The following is a 19,054-nucleotide window of genomic DNA, read 5'->3' on the forward strand; positions in this document are numbered from 1 at the left end:
ATCTTCATCATTAGACACTCGTTTAGTTTTAGTTTTTTTTTATCTATATGATGCGTTGTTTTGGTGTATGGATCATATTTGCAAAGAGCTCCGTCCTACTTGGTTTAATCGTAAAAACCGTGGATGTCTTCCAACTTAAAGTGACATCATGCACGCAGACATTAATTTCAGTTCCATCTTCTGAATCATATTTATTTGGACCAACGCCTTTCGTCTTTTCACCCACTCTTCTGTCCACGCTGTCCTGCTGCGTACAACAGAAAGAAAAAAAATACTGTGGGATTGGGAGATTTGGTCCATCTTCCATCTGTGTCTGCATCTCGTGCCCGGGCTGTGCGTGACAACCATCGGGCCCGTGACGCGGTCACACTGTCTCAAAATGCTTCGGAAAGTTTTGCAGAATATGAGCTGCATTCGTGGCAGGAGGAGATGACACTTCACCGTTAATTGGGGTTTCATGTGCGTGGCGCACCTGATCCGGAGGGGGGTGATGGTTGTCCCTGTGCGCCCGCGCGCTGGTTGCACGCGTGGAGGGAAATAAAGATGTTACCTGAGTTACTGCTGCTAAAAAGGGAGCCGATTGAAAGCGATTACAGAGTCGCCTTTGGCTTTTTTTTCTCTGTGTATGTGTCTTAACTGTGTCCTGGTCAGCGAGGCGCGTCGCTGTGCCACCGCGGGCAGACGCCCTGCGTGCACTGCGAAAATACCCAACTCCTTTCATTTTCTAGCTTCAAATTCACTCTTAATCCACTTCTTGAGGCGAAAAAAAGATATTTTTTTTGCAGGATGAGCTTTATTTCCTCCATCTCTTGCTGTATACATGCAATGCATTTAAAGAAAGCAGGCTTCTGTTTTCCCCCCCAAATAAATCTTGCAACAAGTTAATTTGCATCGAGGGTAAAACGGGTTATCTTATCCCCTTCAGCGTGAATTTTCCACTTGTTAAAAGAAACTAAAAGGTTTAAAAACCCAAAATATAAGGAGCTGTTAGATGGACATTTTTTGCAGTGTGAGCACACTGGCTTCCTGGCGCACAACGGCAGGTGGGGGTAGAGCGCTGCAAAGTGGTGCCAAGAGTGAAGCCATAAGCCACTGCTCGTTAAAGCATGTTGTATCTCATTCAGGCTAAAGATACTTGCCTTGCTGAAGTCCTTCAGGGCAGTGGGTCTCAAGGTGGGGCTCGGGCGCCACTAGGCGTCCTTGAAGAGGTTCCAAAGGATCCCCAAAGCAAAAATGGAGGAGCATAGATAAATTTTTACTATAGCTACTTCAGTATGGAGGTGTAAAACAGACTATGAATTTTAATAACACATCCCTCTGACACTGCTGATGTATAATTTTAACACTTGTACTAAGGAAAGTTGCATAAGATTCAAATTATAAACCAGCCTTGCCAGGTGGAGAATTGTGGGAGTCCATATGGTTTAATGTGTGTTTGTTTTGGTGATCTGTGACATAAAAACAGTAGCAAACCCCCCATTATAAAGATTTGTAGCATACCTTAGTAAGTCGCCTGAAGCCATAGAGGCACAGGGTTTGATTATCATCAATATTTTAAAAGGACAGGGGTTTATTGGCGGTTCATATTTACAGCCATTCAATCAATAGGCTGTTAGAAGTGGCTGTGATGATGGAGAGGAAGAAGAGGAGGATTATTTTCATTTATTTAATATATGCGATCCCCTTGAGTTAAAACAAAGATACATAGGCGACTCTTCTGAAGCCCTAACTGGAATATTCATTGCTTTGTTACTTCCCCTTTGTTGCAGTAGTATTACATCACACTACCAACCGATTTCCATTCTTATCATGCTTTTCATGATGGCAGAGTCCACGCAAATTGACCTTTTAGACAAACCTGCTGTAATGTGAATAGTGAGGGTTGTTCTAAGGTGAAGGGCAAAGATTGGTATTCAGAGCAGAAACAAAAACATCAGTTAAATGCACAGAACCAGAGTGTTTTTCTCAGATTCATGATGCCAGCTTGATGTTTCTGACAGAAGTCATTGAGGTGCCCCCAGCTCCTACCACACTAACTCCACAGATGTCCTCAGTTCTCCCCCCTCTGGCTCCTGAAGGAAAACATTTGCTTTTGAAGTCCCCAGCTCACCGTCTTACCCTGCGCTTGAGTATGCATCCTTGAAGGTTTATGTATTTGGCTTTTACCGATGCTTAGTACAATGAATTATATGCTTGCTTGGGCTCACCCGGGATGCGCCAATGTGATGTTAAGTGGCGTAATTAAGATATTTCGCTGTATCTCTGGGGGGAAATGTCAGTGGCTCAGGGTTTAAAAGATTTATGCCCCTGCGCTTAAGTGTCTCTCATAGCGCCCTGAGCCTGGGCTTAAGTGTTTGAGGTTTGCTTACATCTTGTAGTTCTGGTTTATGTACATGCTTACATGAACGCACACACCACACATGCACTGCCTCAAACTACACATATGGATCACCAGGTAGATATTAATAAGGGTAGCACAGATTTCTTTTTTTTTTTTTTCAGCAAAATCTATACCTCAAAGTTTCTGCTACAATATATTTCTGTCTGAGCTGATAACTTGATAATGGAACAATGCTGCACCCATCACATCATACGACACCAGTCACAGACTCCCATTAAAGACATGCAAAGCTGTTCACAAAAGAAATGTCCCTGTGTCTTGGTCCTGCGAAGGTGAAATTGATTGCATTATTTGATTAATAGACTAGGAAGGAGAGCACACATATAGAGAGCCAGTGTATATATGAAAATGGAATCGCCCCCTCGAGGCAGTCGCATATGAGAAATCAATTTAAGGAACGACTAGAGTCAGCAGGCCTCTGAATTGTACAAAGGGCAATCTCAGTGTTATGGATATGCTATTTATTTGCCTGCAAGCTTTTGATTTCTCATGTGTGCCCTTTAGCACTCAGCCTGTCGAGTTCAGGCTTTAGCATCAAATTTGTATACCGCGTATAAGACGAGAGGAGAGTGTTACATTCTAAACACCTGGATCCACCAGGACAGCACCGCCAAGCATCTGTGCTGCAAGGGTGTTGTCGGCTTGCTGAGAATGAGATGGCAGAAATAAGACCGGAAAGGAAATGAGCAGCCGCTTTGAGATAAGATGTCGCCGTAGTTTTCCAACTCCTACCTGCATATGATCCCGTATTTCCTGTTTATTTCCAAACTCAAAGGCTGTAGATCTATTATATTATTAACGAGTACGCTGTGTGACTAAAACTTTGCTCAAACGCCTTGTTTCAGCACTTCCCTACAGCTCATGAAGTTGCAGAACCTTTTGTTCTTCATAAATAAACCTGTGGATCATCTATAAATAACTTCATCGTCGGGAAGTTTAGAGGTCAGCCGTAGTGCAGCGCCTTGATATTAATGAACTGCCTTGCTCAAGGGATGTCTGGAAGGTGCTGTGTGCAAGCTGTGCAGTCATTAGCTCACAGCTCAGTTAACAGGATTAGTATCAGGGATTAAGAGACCTATGTAGCAAATATATTCATACTTATTTGAAGACATATTGTCTTGTAATCATACATTTCTTGGCTTTTAAGTAACTTGAGGCGCTGAGACGAGAGATGACATTCCAGCTGCAAGCTCCAGTAGGTGAACACTTGGCATATTTTGAAAAAGCTTTGGTTATTTGCGATGCACGGAGCAAAAAAACAGCAGCATGCTCAATAATGCCCTCTGCCAACGTCAGTCTATTTTCACTCAAATTACCCATTATTATCATGGAACTGACTAATGTTCTCCTCAGGGAGTCTCTCCCAACCAGAAGCCAAGAAAATGTAGATACACCAAGCAGTCGGGGTTCTCTTTTAGGAAGGCATCGCTTGTTTATATTCTATATTCTGAACCCCAGAAAGTGAGCAAGGAGACGATACATACAGAAGGAGAAGGGAGGAAGAGATCATGTTTAAAAATTCATTCAATTCAAGTGAATCTGATTGCATCTAGTTAAATTGCATTGCCAGAGATCGAATCAAACTCTATGGAGTCGCACTGTGCCAAAATTAATAAAATGTAATTGAATCCTGTCGAGATGGAATCAAATTAGGCCAGACTGACGTGATTGGAGGAGGCAGCTGCTGCATGTCGCGGTGGCGCTCCTGTGGGTTTGTCTACTGTTTTACATCAGTTTGGTGCTGGCCAAGCAGGAGACCCTTTGGCTCCTGCTTGTGTGTGTCCTGCCAGTCTAAATGCCAGTCTAACTAGCAGGCTAATAGGCAGAGCCAGGATGCCAGGGTGACAACAGAATCAGTGGGAACACTGGCTGACTGACAGATGGATGGAGAAAAAGTGGTCGCACGGTCCTCCTCTCCCTCTCCTGTTGCTCACTTTAGTTCTGCATGGCTCGTACGCACACACACATAGTCACACACTTCATAGTCTGCTTCTTCAAATCACATCCCCTCATGGGACGCAGCACTGTTGGTCTGGGGCTTACTTCTGGTTTTGGGCACCGGCAGGCACGATTAAATGAAGAACAGAGGGATCAGAGAAATGGCAGAAGAGCTTCAGAACCACTCTAGTTTGGGCTGTGCGTTTTGAGTGACCCACTTAGGCCGTATTAATAACTATACCGAAGCCTTGGGGTTTGCTTCAGAGAGGCCTGACGTAAATCATATCTGAAGTATAAGTTGCAGAAAGAAGTTTTTGTGACATAACACTTACATAAACAAAATGAAACACCAGTAGATAGTCTGCTTATGCTGTCCGCCTACTCCTCAGTTAGTCTGATTTATAGACTTCAGGAAAACACTGACTTTGTGTTGGTGACGTCATCCATTGGGTTCTGTTTGGACTTTTTATGGTGATGTCACTTTCTTCTGCCATCTTTCAGCCAGCTGCTGGAATTTTTTTTTTTTTTTTTTAGGTTGTCATAGTTAATTATATGACTTTTGTCACCATCAACAATCTTGAGAGTTGGTATGGATGTGTGTGTCAAAGGCGTTATCAGATGTGTTAAATTAACTGTGATGTGTGTAGACTTGCGTTCACACAGATATGACATCGACTGTTATGCCGTACTCTCACAGTACCGTTAACACTGACAACGTTAATGTGCAAGTCTGCTGGAAAAACATCCATGATAGATGTAGGCGAAACAAAATGAAGCTGCAATGTACTGAACAACGTCTTCACGTGTGCTTTTATGTTAATCTTTTGGTTGATAAGGTTGTTTTAGCTGCTGCAAGAGCTCTAAGAACTCTTGGAGATTGTCATTTATTTACCTGACATAATAATCTGATGTGTTTACTTATTTAAATTTATTCACTCTTAGGTAAAAGCAGCAGGTATCAGCAGTTATAAGTATCTCTACTACCCTCGTTAAATTAAGATTAACTGTCAAAAGGCAAGCAGTATACATATCAGTATCCATATTATTACCTTTACTGTATCACAGACATATTGCACTCATTAATAGTGTGAAATCCAGTTTTTTTGACATGTTTTGGTACAATATATTCATGCTTATCTCCTTCGCAAGATAGTAATTAATCCTCAGGTTGCTCAGGTGAAGTGCTGTAACAGTAAACGAGGACACCAAGATCTTATAAAAATTCAAATTGTTCTTTTTTCTGTATAATTTTTGGACATTTTGTGCCTTTATTAGATAATGATAGAGAGAAATACAAGAATGATACCAGGTCAGATTCAAATCTGCATCTTAACCCCTAGACCCCAATATAAGTTGTCTTAAATATTATCTCAACTATAACTGCAGTTTAGAGGCATGAGCATAGAGCATATCCACTCCAAAAGCATAAATAAATATACAGATTAAACAAAAAAATAAGGCAATAAAGTAAACCTCACATGACCTAACATAACAAGTTGTTTGAGTTTTTGACATTTTTCAATTTTTTAAATTGTCAGTCTCCAGACTTGCTTTTTGGAAACACCTTTTTCCGAGCCCATCTGTGTGGTGTTAATTAGCATGATAAATCCGGGGTGTTAATTACAACACAAAGTTAGTGTATCACGTTCCTCTTGCAGACATAAACTTTTATGTAAGTGTTAAGTGTTTTTGCATGTTTTAGTCCATTCACGACAAATCTTGAAGACCTTTCAGTATTGTGAAACATTTTCAGAAGCATATTGTGTTGGAGAATTTTAATAGTTTCCATTTGGAAATACATTTGCCTGGAATTGCAAAAATTCGTACGCCTTTGAAATATATAATGGAGCTAAAACTTTCAAATAAGAAAAAGTGGGTACGGCTCTTTTAAGAAGAAAAATAAATACAGACAAGAACGTCTCAGAAATTGGGCAAATACATCAGGGTGGTGAATTGATGCAGCCATCGATGAGATGTTGCACAGCAGATGCACACAAAGAAATAACACTTCTATGAGTCATCACTAAAAGCAGTTATTCACAGAAGTGAACTGATGCGTTCCCATCTTGAAATAACATCACTGTAGTGGGTGACATAGTGAAAAGTACCAGCACACAGACACAAGAAATTTGGACACAGAAGGCAGCAAGATGGACATAGACGGGTGACAGGAAGTGGTGCCTGGATGACAGATTAACAGACAGCTGAATGTGTGAACGCTGAGACACAGATAGAAGCATAATGAAGAGGAGCCTTCTATCGACAGACAACAACAATATTTTTCTACTTCTTCCTGGTGGATGCGGGCCTTGCGTCGATTGGGCATTAGTTAGAGTTAGCCCACAGAGGCTACCGAATGTCTACACGGTCCATCACAGTGATTAAGAAAAGGACTAATGCTAATTGTAGCTGTGCTGGCTAGCAGACACTAATGAGAGAGTGGTGCAGGCTTCTGGACACACCTATCAATGTGATGAGACAAGCCAGAGAGTGGCCTTTATTACTGCAAGCAATCTTGAAATTTCTGTGTGTGCTTGTAAACTTGTGTGGAAATTGTCTATGCCAAAAAAAAGCAGCTTTTTAAAAGAACATTAAACCTCAATACGTTTTTTTGTACTGACTGAAATTAACAAAGGCTGGTCAAATTCTTAATTGTGTTTACTTTGATCATATAGTAACTGATTTAAATCAATATTTTAGTTTAGACAATTTTATTTAGGCAAATCTCTTCTACAGCTGCTTGTGTTTAAAACTCTGTATTTGTTTTTAAGTGTTTGGTGGGAAAATATGCTTGTATTTCTCAAAATAAGGTCTTGAAAAACCCAAATTTTGCTCGTGGTACTAAAACTTTATTGTCACAAATTGAGTTTGCACAGTTGTCATGGAGATGTAGGTGTTCAAATGTCTGATTTTTGGAGGGATTTTGGTTATTTTATCCATGTTGTCTTGTAGATTTAGGGTTTTAGAAAGTTTCATAAGCTCAAGAAGTTGTAGAATTTTCTCAAGTCTGAGAGGATTATGAGATCCATGTTTTTGTTGTCTTTCAGGCATGTTTGCCTTCATTTGGTAGGACATAAAGGGAGAGAGAGAGAGGGGAGATAACAAAGGTCTCTGGCCCTGAGACCTCCAGGACGCCCTATGTGAACCATGTTTTAGAGCTTAGCTTTTATAATAAGATAACAACGATCTGTAATGAACCTGAAAACCAGCCTGTAGTATTTAACCTAATGTTGTGAACTATTCTCTCTGTGGCTGGCATCTACTATTGTGTAGTCTCTTCTGTGCTGGCCTTGCAGACTTAGTTTTCCTTTGGGCCTACAGTATTAAATTATCCTCTGCTGTATTGTATTGTACTGTATTGTATTGTATCATATTTCCTTGTATCCATTCATCCATCCATTCAGACAGTGGGGCCTTGGCTTGTCATTCCTGCTGGTTAATTAAGCCAAATTGTGATTGATGGACTCTCGAGTGAATAGCTTGTGGTCCCGTTGCTGACCCACCCAAGGAGATCAGCCCAGCTGCCAATCACACCTCACAATACCTAATGGTTTCTTAACAGTGGCTGGGATAGAATCTGCATGGTTGAGGACGTATCCCCCACTGGTACTTCCCAGCACTGAACAGTGCATCAAGATGAGTCGTCCAGTGTCCTTGCGGGATTTGGTTCTGCTAGGAAATGATGCAAAGACCATCTTGAAAAGGGATCAGTCTTCTCAGATTTCTTGCCTGGTGGCCAATATCCTTGTTTATGGGAGGCAGTGCTTGATGAGAAATAGATGAGAGAGAGTGAGCGATAGATGAGAGAGAAAGACAGGGGGTGGGTGGGTGGAGGGAGGGGAGGGAGGAGGGAGGAGGAGGAGGAGGAGGAGGAGGTGGGGGGGGGGACACTTGAGATGTGGTCGCGGTGCAGCAGAATAGCTCGCAGTGAGGCCGAACAGTCCCTGCTCTCCTGATTGCCTCTCCATGCCAGACAATCTTCAAACGGAATCTCCTAATGCAATGTGGGCCAGCTTATTTTTTGTTTCTATCTCTTCTCGTTTGACTTCCTCTCTTCCACTTTTCTTCCCCTTCCCTCTTTTCATGTGCTCGCTCTGTTCCGTGGTCCTCCCACACTATAGTCTCATCACCAGCGTCTGTAGGGGGAAGATATCCTGTTCTCCCCTACAGTACGTGGGAAGCTTTTCAAGCAGCACCTAATGCTTAATGCTATTTGCTCAGGAAGCTAATGATGTTTGTTGTTCTGCTGCTCAATATAGTTATTAACACCTATGAATTTGAAGTTACTCAACTCTCTTCTGCACAACAGTGGTATTTTTCAAGTATGGCTGTTTCAGGGTTGTTCCGTCAAGCGTGTTATTATCTCTCAAAGTCATAATGATCGTCTTGCAAGCACTCATAAGGCGCAAGAGGCAAACTGTAGGCGTGTTTTTAATTACTTTCTATACCCGCACAGCTTCCCATCATTCCTAGTTGGCCTACTCCCAATGTGGGCACTCTGGGATTGCTGCCTTCCCGCCCACCATCCGGAGAGTTCCCAAGGATCTGTGTCTCAATGGGAATACACAAAGGATTTTTCAGTAATTAAAGAACCTGTCTTGTCTTTACTTAGATCAGATGGCATGTTTACTGACGTGCTGGCACTCCAGGTGAAATAACTTTTCTTCACAGTGGGTTCCACATGAGGCACTCGGCTGAGGATGTTTTTAGGTTACTTACTTTACTATCCTACCTTGTAAAGCTTATTTTTCTTTTCCTGTTTTATGTGTGCAGTAGGGCTGAACGTAGAGATCTATATTTCCTTCAGAAATTCGTCAAACCTACAGAAAACTTCACTAATTAGACCACATGCATGTTGTTTGTGCATATTTAAAGGTAGGAAAAGATACCGAGTGAAGCAGGGAAAAGGCAAACGAGGAAGATTTGCGGGAGGAGTGCCAGCGTTGGCCATCCTTTCATGTGAATGTATATGCTTCGGGGCTTGAGTCTTAAGAGAGCCTTGTGATCTCGTGCATTCACACATGCCTTTGTAGCTGGCTCTTGTTGATAGAGCCTGATTGTAATGAGCACCGGAGCAACCGACAGAGACTCACAAGCATCCTGGGAAACAAAGATTGTGAACGTGATTTGACGTAAACAAGTCATAACTCAAAATGGTGTTCTGTAGTATATGTAATGTGTGTTAAACTAATTCACAATACAGAATATGCTGTTTATTTTGAAGTGAGTGTTGGCATCCTTTCACAGCAGGTTGCTACTTATAAAACTCCACCACCAATATCTTGTTAGCTTGAAATTCCTGTTTTTGTGGCCATACCTCAACAAGACTTTCATACTGTAACGGAACCAGATTAGATTTCTCAGAGCATGCTATGTTGAAGGAACAGAGTATATCCCAGCTAGCTTAAAGCCTGTATATTGCTCCAAGAGCTAAGATTACTTTTATTTCACGCTGCTTTTCATCCATCCTGTGAAGTGTCTAGAGTAGGTGACCAAAGGAATGATAGATCGTCTCGGCACTTGAGGCGAAAGCCAGAGCCGTGGACTTTGGAGAAACATTGCAGTGGAGTTCCTCAGTCAATAAGCAACAAGAAGCTTTGCTGGAAGCTGCTGCAAAAAAAAAAAGGGGGGGATGCAGTAGCGGCTGTGGCAGCTCTCTCCCCAAGGAGGCGGCCTGAGCTACAAATTAATAGAGCGCTCCCACATGATCAGGCAGTTTCATTTGGAACCGTCACGCTACATAAAGCCCCACAGAAATGAGGAGTTCACTGAGGTCCCCCTCCACTTCCCCAAGAGTTCCCAAATAACCTGTGTGATTGTAAAACCTGGCCCACAGACCCCCCCCCTCCCCACCTATGAACCTCCTTCCTTGAAACTCCTGGACAAAGCTTTGCTCATCTTGGTTCAATTACTGCACCTTATTTTCTCCTTTTTGTCCTTTAAAAGTGTATCATACATATCTGGTTGCAACTTTGAGCCATGTGATGTAATATTTTAATGGTAGAAGTTACATAAAAGACTCCAGAATGCAGGAAAATACTTTAATTTCATCTCGCATCCCTGCTTTATTGGCCTCTATATTTAAAGCACATCTTAACATTTCTGCAATTTTTGTCTCTTTCTCATAAAAACTCACAAATACTCACTTGACAACAGCGTGAAATCCACAGTGACAGACGTGGAGAGTGGTGTGCCCCCGAGGCCTGCTTTACTCTTATGATTATCTTTGCAATGCCCGAGATTAGACACAGCAACCAACTCTCTCACAACAGTGCGCCTCGGAGCGAGGATTAACACAATGACTAATCACTCAACTCACTGGACACAAAACATACAGCACTGATTCATATTTTTTCACAAAGTCTGCTTAATAAAAAAATTGGCGTCGAGTACTTGCTCATGGCGTAACATAGTATACAAATATATATTCAGAAAGAATAACCCAATCATCTTTTTTTTGTTTCAGTTAAAAAAAAAAAATTGCACAATAGTGGTTTTAGGAAATAACATCTTTTCAGGGTCTTCAGAAGCCATTTTGATGATGTGTCATCATGATGAAAATATATTCCAGAGCTGGAAGCCCGATTACACAACAAGGTTCAAATCAGTACATGCAACATATATACATGTATTTACATTAGATAATGACGTGTTGCCACAAGCAGTCTTCATTTATCATATTTACATTCTATTTATTGGTCTACTGCTGTGGGCCAAACTGAAATATCTTAACTATTGTATGGCTTGGGATGAAATTTTGTACATTTGTGGTTCCAAGACAATGGATAATGTTCCTCTTTTTTTCTCTAGTACCACCATTAGGTTGATATTTGTAGTTTTGAGTGAAATATCTCAGCATTTTCAGACATTCATACTCCTCTCAGGATGAACTGTAATCACTTTGGTGATCCCCTGACTTTTCCTCGAGCACCATGATCAGATCAAAATGAAAAATTGTCAAGCACATTGGTTTATGACCAAATACCTGCAAAACTAATGACGCTAATTCCCATTAGCCTCTGCTGCACTTTGTCTTTAGTGCTGATAATGAAATATTAGCATGCTAACACACACAATTAACATGTTGAACATGGTAAATATGATACCCGCTACAGTGAACATCTGCATTTTAGCATCGGAAGTCTGAGTATGCTAGTATGCTAATGTTAGCATGTAGCTCAAAGTACTGCTGTGACTATGTACAGTCTCACAGAGCTCTTAGTCTTACATACATCTTACATCAACCCACCTTGTCTACCTCTAGTTGAATAATATCCTAGATTTCCCAGAATGCCTGTCAACAACCTCCGGAGATAAGCATTCAATACTAAATGTGGAACAATACTGACAGTAAAAAGGGAGATTTTTTTGACATAATTCTGGTCTATTGAGTCTACTCTCAGTGGAGAAGTTGCATCTTCTATAATGAATTGTTCCCAGTATGATTCTTGAGCGATGAAGAAGAGCAAATCAACAAAGAAGAACTTTCTCTCTTTTTTTTTTTTTTTGATTCTGAGGGCCTGACACCAAAAACTGATATTTACTGTTGATGTTTTAGTTTGCTGGAAAATGTGTGATGTAGCCGTGCTAGAAAATCCTCAACACTCTACATCGGGCCAATTATCTGTGGGAACAGAAAGCAACACAACACACCACGAAAAACAGAATAGCAAGGAGCACTGCCATGAGCATTTTTGTGGAAATTCTTTGGGGTGGATTATTTCACCACTATTACCACTGTATTTATTTAAGTGTAAATAATAATGACATTACTGCAGGGAATCTAACAACCACAACAGCCAGCAATCTTGTCACTTGTGCACGTCCATCTTGTTCATGGTCATCGGCTTATTATTTTTTGGCCCAAGGCTCCGCTAAACATCATTTGCAGCTTTAGACATGTGAAAATGCAACCACACACACACACATATATATAACAGCGATAGATGCCATAAGATACAATACAATGTAACAATTTTCGCCACACTCCAGGCAGGCGCCATTGATCTTTTGTCTCACAAACAATGTTGCTTTTCTCTTTCACTTTTTGTCCGCCCCCCTTCCAAGAATGAGTATCTGTTAGCTTTATGAATACTGATCATCGCTGCATCTCTGCTCCGTCCACCCGTGGTGTTGTCAAGAACTCCCGGGGGGCAAAAAAAAAAAAAGAAAAGAAAAGAAAAACTAAAACAATCATCTTTTCAGAACAACAATTATTGCTGAAGTCAAAATGGAGTCAATGATAAAAAATGTGTGCTGAAAAGAGAACACAGGACCGTCCTTGTGCTCTCTGGCTTTGTTTGCATTTTTATAGCGTTGCCAAAGGATGATTAACATATTTTTCATTATATGTCACAGACAGACAGATAAAAAAGGCCTAGAAATATGAAGGCTATTACTTTGTGCTAACAAAGAGGTATCACTCGGCTTTACCGTAAGTCCCAACTTCTCAAACGCATGACACTTGTTATAAACTGGGGTGTGTGACGGTTGTGTTTTTCGCTCCTCGCTTACATAACCGTTCACTCGTATAACCTGAGAAAACAGGAAACAGAAAGACAAACTCGCTACAGTATACTAGTACGCCCTGTGCTTCCCAAACAAAACCATTTGTTATGTGGAGAGGTTGTTTGTGAGGAGTTGAAAGTGTTTTGCTGTGATGAAGCACGTGGAGCTCGGTCTGACGCATGGCCCGGGCTCAGGCGGATGCTGTGTCACTCCAAGGTTATTTAATGGGGAGTCTTTTGCCTGTTATAGATTTGGACGACGTGCCTCTGAGGCTTTAGCACCTGAGTGCTGCATCTTAGCGACAGGAGCTGTGTGTGTGTGTGTGTGTGTGTGCAGAGGATATGAGCTGATCCCAAGCTCATAGGTCATCCCATTGTGAAACCTGACACTATATGTGTGTAAATCAAATATGATTCTTGCGAGGAGCTGATGGTGGAAAAGTGGGAAATGAGTTATAAGGGACTAGATTGCAGCTGTGTATGTTTGTTTGTTTGTGTGCGTGTTTATTTCAGGATTCTGCTTACTCTTTGATTTCCGCTGTTTTGGGTTTTGCCCCTTTCTAGCTCGATGCTCCGAGCGTTGAGTGAAGATGCAGCGCCTGTATCTGCCTGCATCAGCAGAACTGTATGCAAAACAACATGCACACGGGCATGCAGGCAGACTCACACACACACACACACATTTGAGATTTCCTGGAATCATTGTGTCTCATATTACAGCCAGCTCCCTGCTTGAAATGTTGAGATAATTACAAAAGTTTTAATTTAATGTTCAGCCATGCGCCGCACGTCTCCGCGATGACAAGAAAATCAGATAAGCGGAGGAGAAAGTTCAAGCATTGAATCAAAATCAGGACCTCCCAGCTAGCTGGCGATTATAGTCCAATCATAATCTCTTGGCGGGATTCCTACTTCAGTAAGTGATCATGAGAAGGCCTGATAGTCCATCAGCAGCGCAGAGGGAGGGAGATACACTCGGTGTGGCCGCGCTCAACATGTTCAACCATCTGCGGTGTCTTCACACACACACACACACACACACACACACAGAGCTGCGGAACTCCTGCAGTTTTCAGGAGAAGTTGCAGAAACCTGCGAGGAATAAAAATTGAAAGCCAGTGCCAAGTGAGGTCAGCAGAGCAAGGCTTACCAGTGAGCTCAACGTGAGATGTAAATGTCCGACTACATGTTAGACCATAATAAGCGCTTGTCTTCTTGCTCGTCTCCGCAGCACAAACTAAGAATCAATTAGATTATTTTGCAATCCAGAAGTAATCCTGTATACTATAAAGCAGCCAGTGTTGGGATTCGATATGCTGATTATCTGACAGCGTGGCTTCGGTGTATGTTTGTGTGAAACGGGTGGTGTGAGCCGTTGCTCGGCGTGAACCTTCACAAAGCAGCTTGACATCTGAGCAGCAGGAGAAATCAGCTGCTCCCACCTCCGCAGGAGCTCTAAGTCGCTTTAAATTTCACTCTCGCCTCTTTTTTTTTTTTTTTTGACACCTATCTTGTAACGCCATTCACCTGCTGCTGTTTGTTGAAGAAACAGCCTGTGTGCCATGATATCGAACTTTCACCTCCCGAATCTCAAATCAAACTCTGCTTTACTCCGTTCGGCTCATAAGGAAATCCGTCAGATTGAAAGTTTATGCACGACAAGACTGCAGAGAGTGAGAAGAGTTGGAGGATTCTTGGTAAAAAAAAGTCTATTTTCAGCCTTTATCTAACAGCGATTCATATGCTTTTACCTCAGCAGCTGACTCGACACGGCGCGGGTTTGCGCGTGTGTACAAACAAACAGATATTTGCCCATTTAACACAAGTGAGAGTCATGCGAAATGGCCCTGCGTCAGTGTGTGAAGACAGAGAGAGTCGCCATTGTTTGCCGTGCAGGGCCAGTGATCCTATCGCCGCTAATCTACTGACTGGGTTATTGTGCCGGGAGCTTCCAGTAGAGACGACAGCACTCCATATGAACCTCAGTGGGGGCCAGTTAGAGGGTTAGAGGGCTCAGAGTGTGTGACAGTGTGCGCATATGTGCGTAATGTAGGAGTGTCGTGTATGTGTTTTTGCTTTATGAGGGAAGGTTTGTTCAGTAAGTTCAGTATGAGACTGTGTGGGTGATCAAACACCAGCGTTGTGGCGGTTAAGGCAGGGCGTTAAGTTAATTAGATTGTTTGGTCTGAGAAATGTGTCAGAAAAATGAGAAAAATTTTCCCAGAGCCCAAGGTGAAGTCCTCAATTGCTTGTTTTGTGCAACCAGTCCGAATGTAAAATGTATGAAATGGCAAACATCGCATTGAGAGCAAAGTGAGGTGTTTATCTTCTCTAGCAGATGTTTAAAATCAGAAAATTCAGTCATGAAGAATCAAGGTGATAAACAGTGTTTGTTTAAGCCGTTAAACAGGACAGAAGGCTTGAAATCAATTAAATAGTTAACGAACCCTCAGAAAATTTTGACCAGAAACCATGAAGTTATACCATTTTTTTAAAAAATTGAATAGCTGTTTAATTATTCTTTCCATTTACCAACATGAAGGCCTGACTCCTTTTTTTTAAGGCTTCCTCACACTGCCAGGAAGGTCAAACCCTTTATCTATTCATTGAATAGTCAGCCTAAACTGATTAAAATGTACACACAGAGTCTAGAAACACTCAATTAGCTGATGGACACGAAAAATTTAATCTGCAGCTGTTTTAATAATCAATCATTTAAGTTATTTTTTAAGCAAAGTTGTGACTTCAGGCTTTAGGCAGCTGTAATTATCATTTTTCATTCTTTTCCCGACGTAATAGACAAAATGAAACATTCAGCAGAATAATCGATAATTGAACGAATCGTTACCCGCAGCCTCAGACGTGACCTCCGTTCCCTCGACGGCGCCGATGCTCCTCGCGCGGGAAAGGAAGTCGCGCGTGCGTCCGCTGACCGCCTGTCATCCAACACGTCGGCGCCGTTTAGTCCCTCCTGTGTTCCATTTCCTCGTTCCAGCCGTGTCAGGAAGGGGTAAACAGTAAACGAACGCCCGCGAGGAAAATCAATGGTGAGGGCGGAAGTGTCGGAAGAGTGAAAGGCGTTAATGAGTTCTCTGCTCGTCAAATGAAATCACTTCAAACGACATCACTCGTTCATTCATTGTTTAAATTCATCCCGGAAGGTCATGATGGTCCTCTTTGCATTTTTATCGCCTCATCACCCAAATTAAAATGAAAAATACACAAGAGGCGTTCTCTGCATACATGTAAACTATATAAAATCTATCACTATACTATAACATTATATGAATGTATAAAGAGCCTAATTTGTGCCGGCTTTATGTGATAGTGAGACCGGGGTGTGTAAGTGTGTGTGTCCTTCAGGCGTTCAAACCGCTCGTACAGTATTTTAGTGTGTATTAAAGGCATGTGGCTGTGGCTGATGGCTCAATCCGACGCCGTGTGTACACATGCGCGTGCGTGTGTATAGACCCATGTGAACAAGTGATTTATGGGCTGTTTTTAATCAGGCGGTAGAAAATGTTATTAGACAGCCTTCTCGCGCTCCCTCCGCCTGCAAATGAGCCGGCCCCCGTTGCACCCTGGGATAGCCTCCTGTAATTAGTTCTGGGAACTCACCTGTTACGGAGCGAGATTGAGGGAGAGAGAGAGAGAGAGAGAGGGAGAGGGACACGAGGAGAGAGAGGGTAACAAGCAAGACAGATAAACAAACAGGCAGGAAGGAGATTGAGGAGAGAGAGAGAGAGAGAGAGAGGAGGTGCAGGAGGTCGGCGGGTGAGGAAAAAGGACCGGAGAGGAGGAGGAGGAGGAGGAGGAGGAGGGGTTCAAGGATGAGGAGAGACAGGAGGAAAGAGACTGACCTCAACACTCCCACAGTCTTCTAACAAGCTAGCCAGCGTCTACCTGACTTTCACCTACATATATTAGGATCGGCTGATGCTGGATGGGGGAAAAAAAAAAAGGACTGTAGGAGTTAACGTTTGCTCTCAGGTGTATAGACGAGGAATTATATCCACAACAGCAGGACTTTCTTTACCTTCTATCACTAATAGGATATTTCCAGATAAGCAGCAGCTTAGAACAGTAAGAAAATTGTTTTCTAAGCACTTTGACACTCAAAGATTACTTTCCTATTGTTTATTGTTTGGAGGATAAGAGGTGTCATATTTGCGGATATTGGGTCTGAATCCTAATCAATGGCACTGGAGAAAAAGCAGCTACTGCTAATTGTACCTCTGGCTGGGAAATAATTCAATCACTTATCAACTTTCAGTGTGTTTTAATAATAGTATAATAGTATTTTGCAGATATAAACATGTTATGTTAATGATTCCAAGCATTTTATAATATAAATCCAACAAAATGAGCAATTTAAAGCTGTAAGCTAATCAATATTTTCAAATGACTTTCTGTAATGTGACAGGGGTCACTCGTTGTGACGAGCTGTTTTGGATTGTTCTAGCATCTTTCAGCTCATTGCTTTGCTTTGCGGCCCGTAACTCTACCGTTTTGGTTCACTCTCACCACTCCTATCAACCCTATTTCCACCTAAAAAGCTCTGACAAATGACTACACGCTCCCCGTTCAACACCAAACGACACACAAACAAAGGCAACGGCTAAAGAGCCAGATATTTCAGACATTTCCCTCAGGAGTAGGTGGAGAACAAAACAGAACTAAAAGGAGAGTGAATGTTGAACTTAGGTGGCACGACTCCAAAAAATATTTAAACACAATACAAAGCAGTGGAGCACAGTTCATTTTATTAATCATGAATGTGAATATTTTTAGACATATATGATTTCAGCCTTATCATACACCTCTAATAGCAGGACTGTATGGAGAGGTAAAGTGTCTAAATACTATATGACCGACCTGGATTTAGGTGCATTGTATATATATTGTGATGTGCATATTGTGGGAGCAAATGTGTCATATTTTGTTGTTACAAGGCCAAAAACACAAACTCTCTGATCCTCTAAAATGTAGCTCACCTTCCAACAATAATAGTAACAAAAAGTGAGGGACACTGGGATGTGTTGGAGATGGCATTTTCACTTGCTATATATATATATATATATATATACACACTCTGTATATATATTTCATTCCAGTCGTGCTTTCCACCCTGCCAAAATCATCAAAATCATCGTATGACCTGCCTGCTCTCTGGCGCATCATTGAGTCTTGATGAACTGACTGTAGCTACCGGCCACATGCTCTCTAGTGAGCATCGCCTTGACAGCCAATCATAACAGTGGCCTGTCACTCCCAGCCACACACACACACCCACACACACACACGCGCACAAATGCAAAAAAATGAAATCGTCTGCACACTTGTATACAATTTAAATCAGTACATATGCAGACACAAACGCACACACACACACACACACGCCACGCTGCTCTGACGCTCCTGACAGGCCAGTAAAAACATTATGAAATATTCAGCAAGTTTCGCTGTGGTTTGTGTTCCACCTGTCTCAGCTTTTCTCACTGCTTTGTGTGTGTTTGTTTATATGAGAGAAGAAGAGATACTGTGTCTGTGCAGGCTGGCATCAGTTTGCTTCAGACTTTTCCCTCCGTATGGATATATTCAGCGTAAATGTGCGTGTGTACGTGCACGTATGCCGGGTTCAGTCAGTGTATTTGATTGTGTGTCTGTGTTTATACATGTTTGCAGTACCTCTCATTTCTTGCTGTCATGGTTGTGTGTAATTGAGTCTGAGCCAGCCGAAGCTTTGTCTGTGTGTTGCCTTTTGCTTACATCAACTATGTTTCTCTTCTAAACAACATAGCCAACAAACTTAGAGCCAGACTTTCTGCCTCACTGCACCATCATTTTTCTTCAGTTAACATTAAAAAGCAGTTAAGGATGTCAATGACTCTTTTCTGACCTGGACTTCAAGAAACACTATAAATAAAGCTTCTTGTTTAACATTATTTACTTTGATTTTTACCTAGATATTCTTAAGAGGCATCACCTTGAACTGTGAAGAGATAAATGTGTAAATAAAATGGAAGATTTTACACCTTTTCCCTGAAAATAACCTTTTTTTTGTTCAACTTAAGGAGGCAGCTTTTGTGTTTATAGATCTTAGAGAAACATCACATAGTGTTGAGCAATAAAAATCTACTTGAAACACTGGGTCAGTTTTTCAGATACAGCTGTATAAGCCTTTGGGGTCCCACAGGGCTCTATTCTT

At 41.8% G+C, this 19,054-nt stretch overlaps 1 protein-coding gene across 10 annotated transcripts in view; it reads left to right on the top strand.

Annotated features, from left to right (window-relative positions):
* LOC121892291 (neural cell adhesion molecule 2-like) overlaps positions 1–19,054 on the top strand; it is a 434,533-nt gene that overhangs the window by 150,783 nt on the left and 264,696 nt on the right. The window lies entirely within an intron of this gene.

This window comes from Thunnus maccoyii, chromosome 24 (genome assembly GCF_910596095.1).
Source record: "Thunnus maccoyii chromosome 24, fThuMac1.1, whole genome shotgun sequence".
Lineage (NCBI taxonomy): Eukaryota > Metazoa > Chordata > Actinopteri > Scombriformes > Scombridae > Thunnus > Thunnus maccoyii.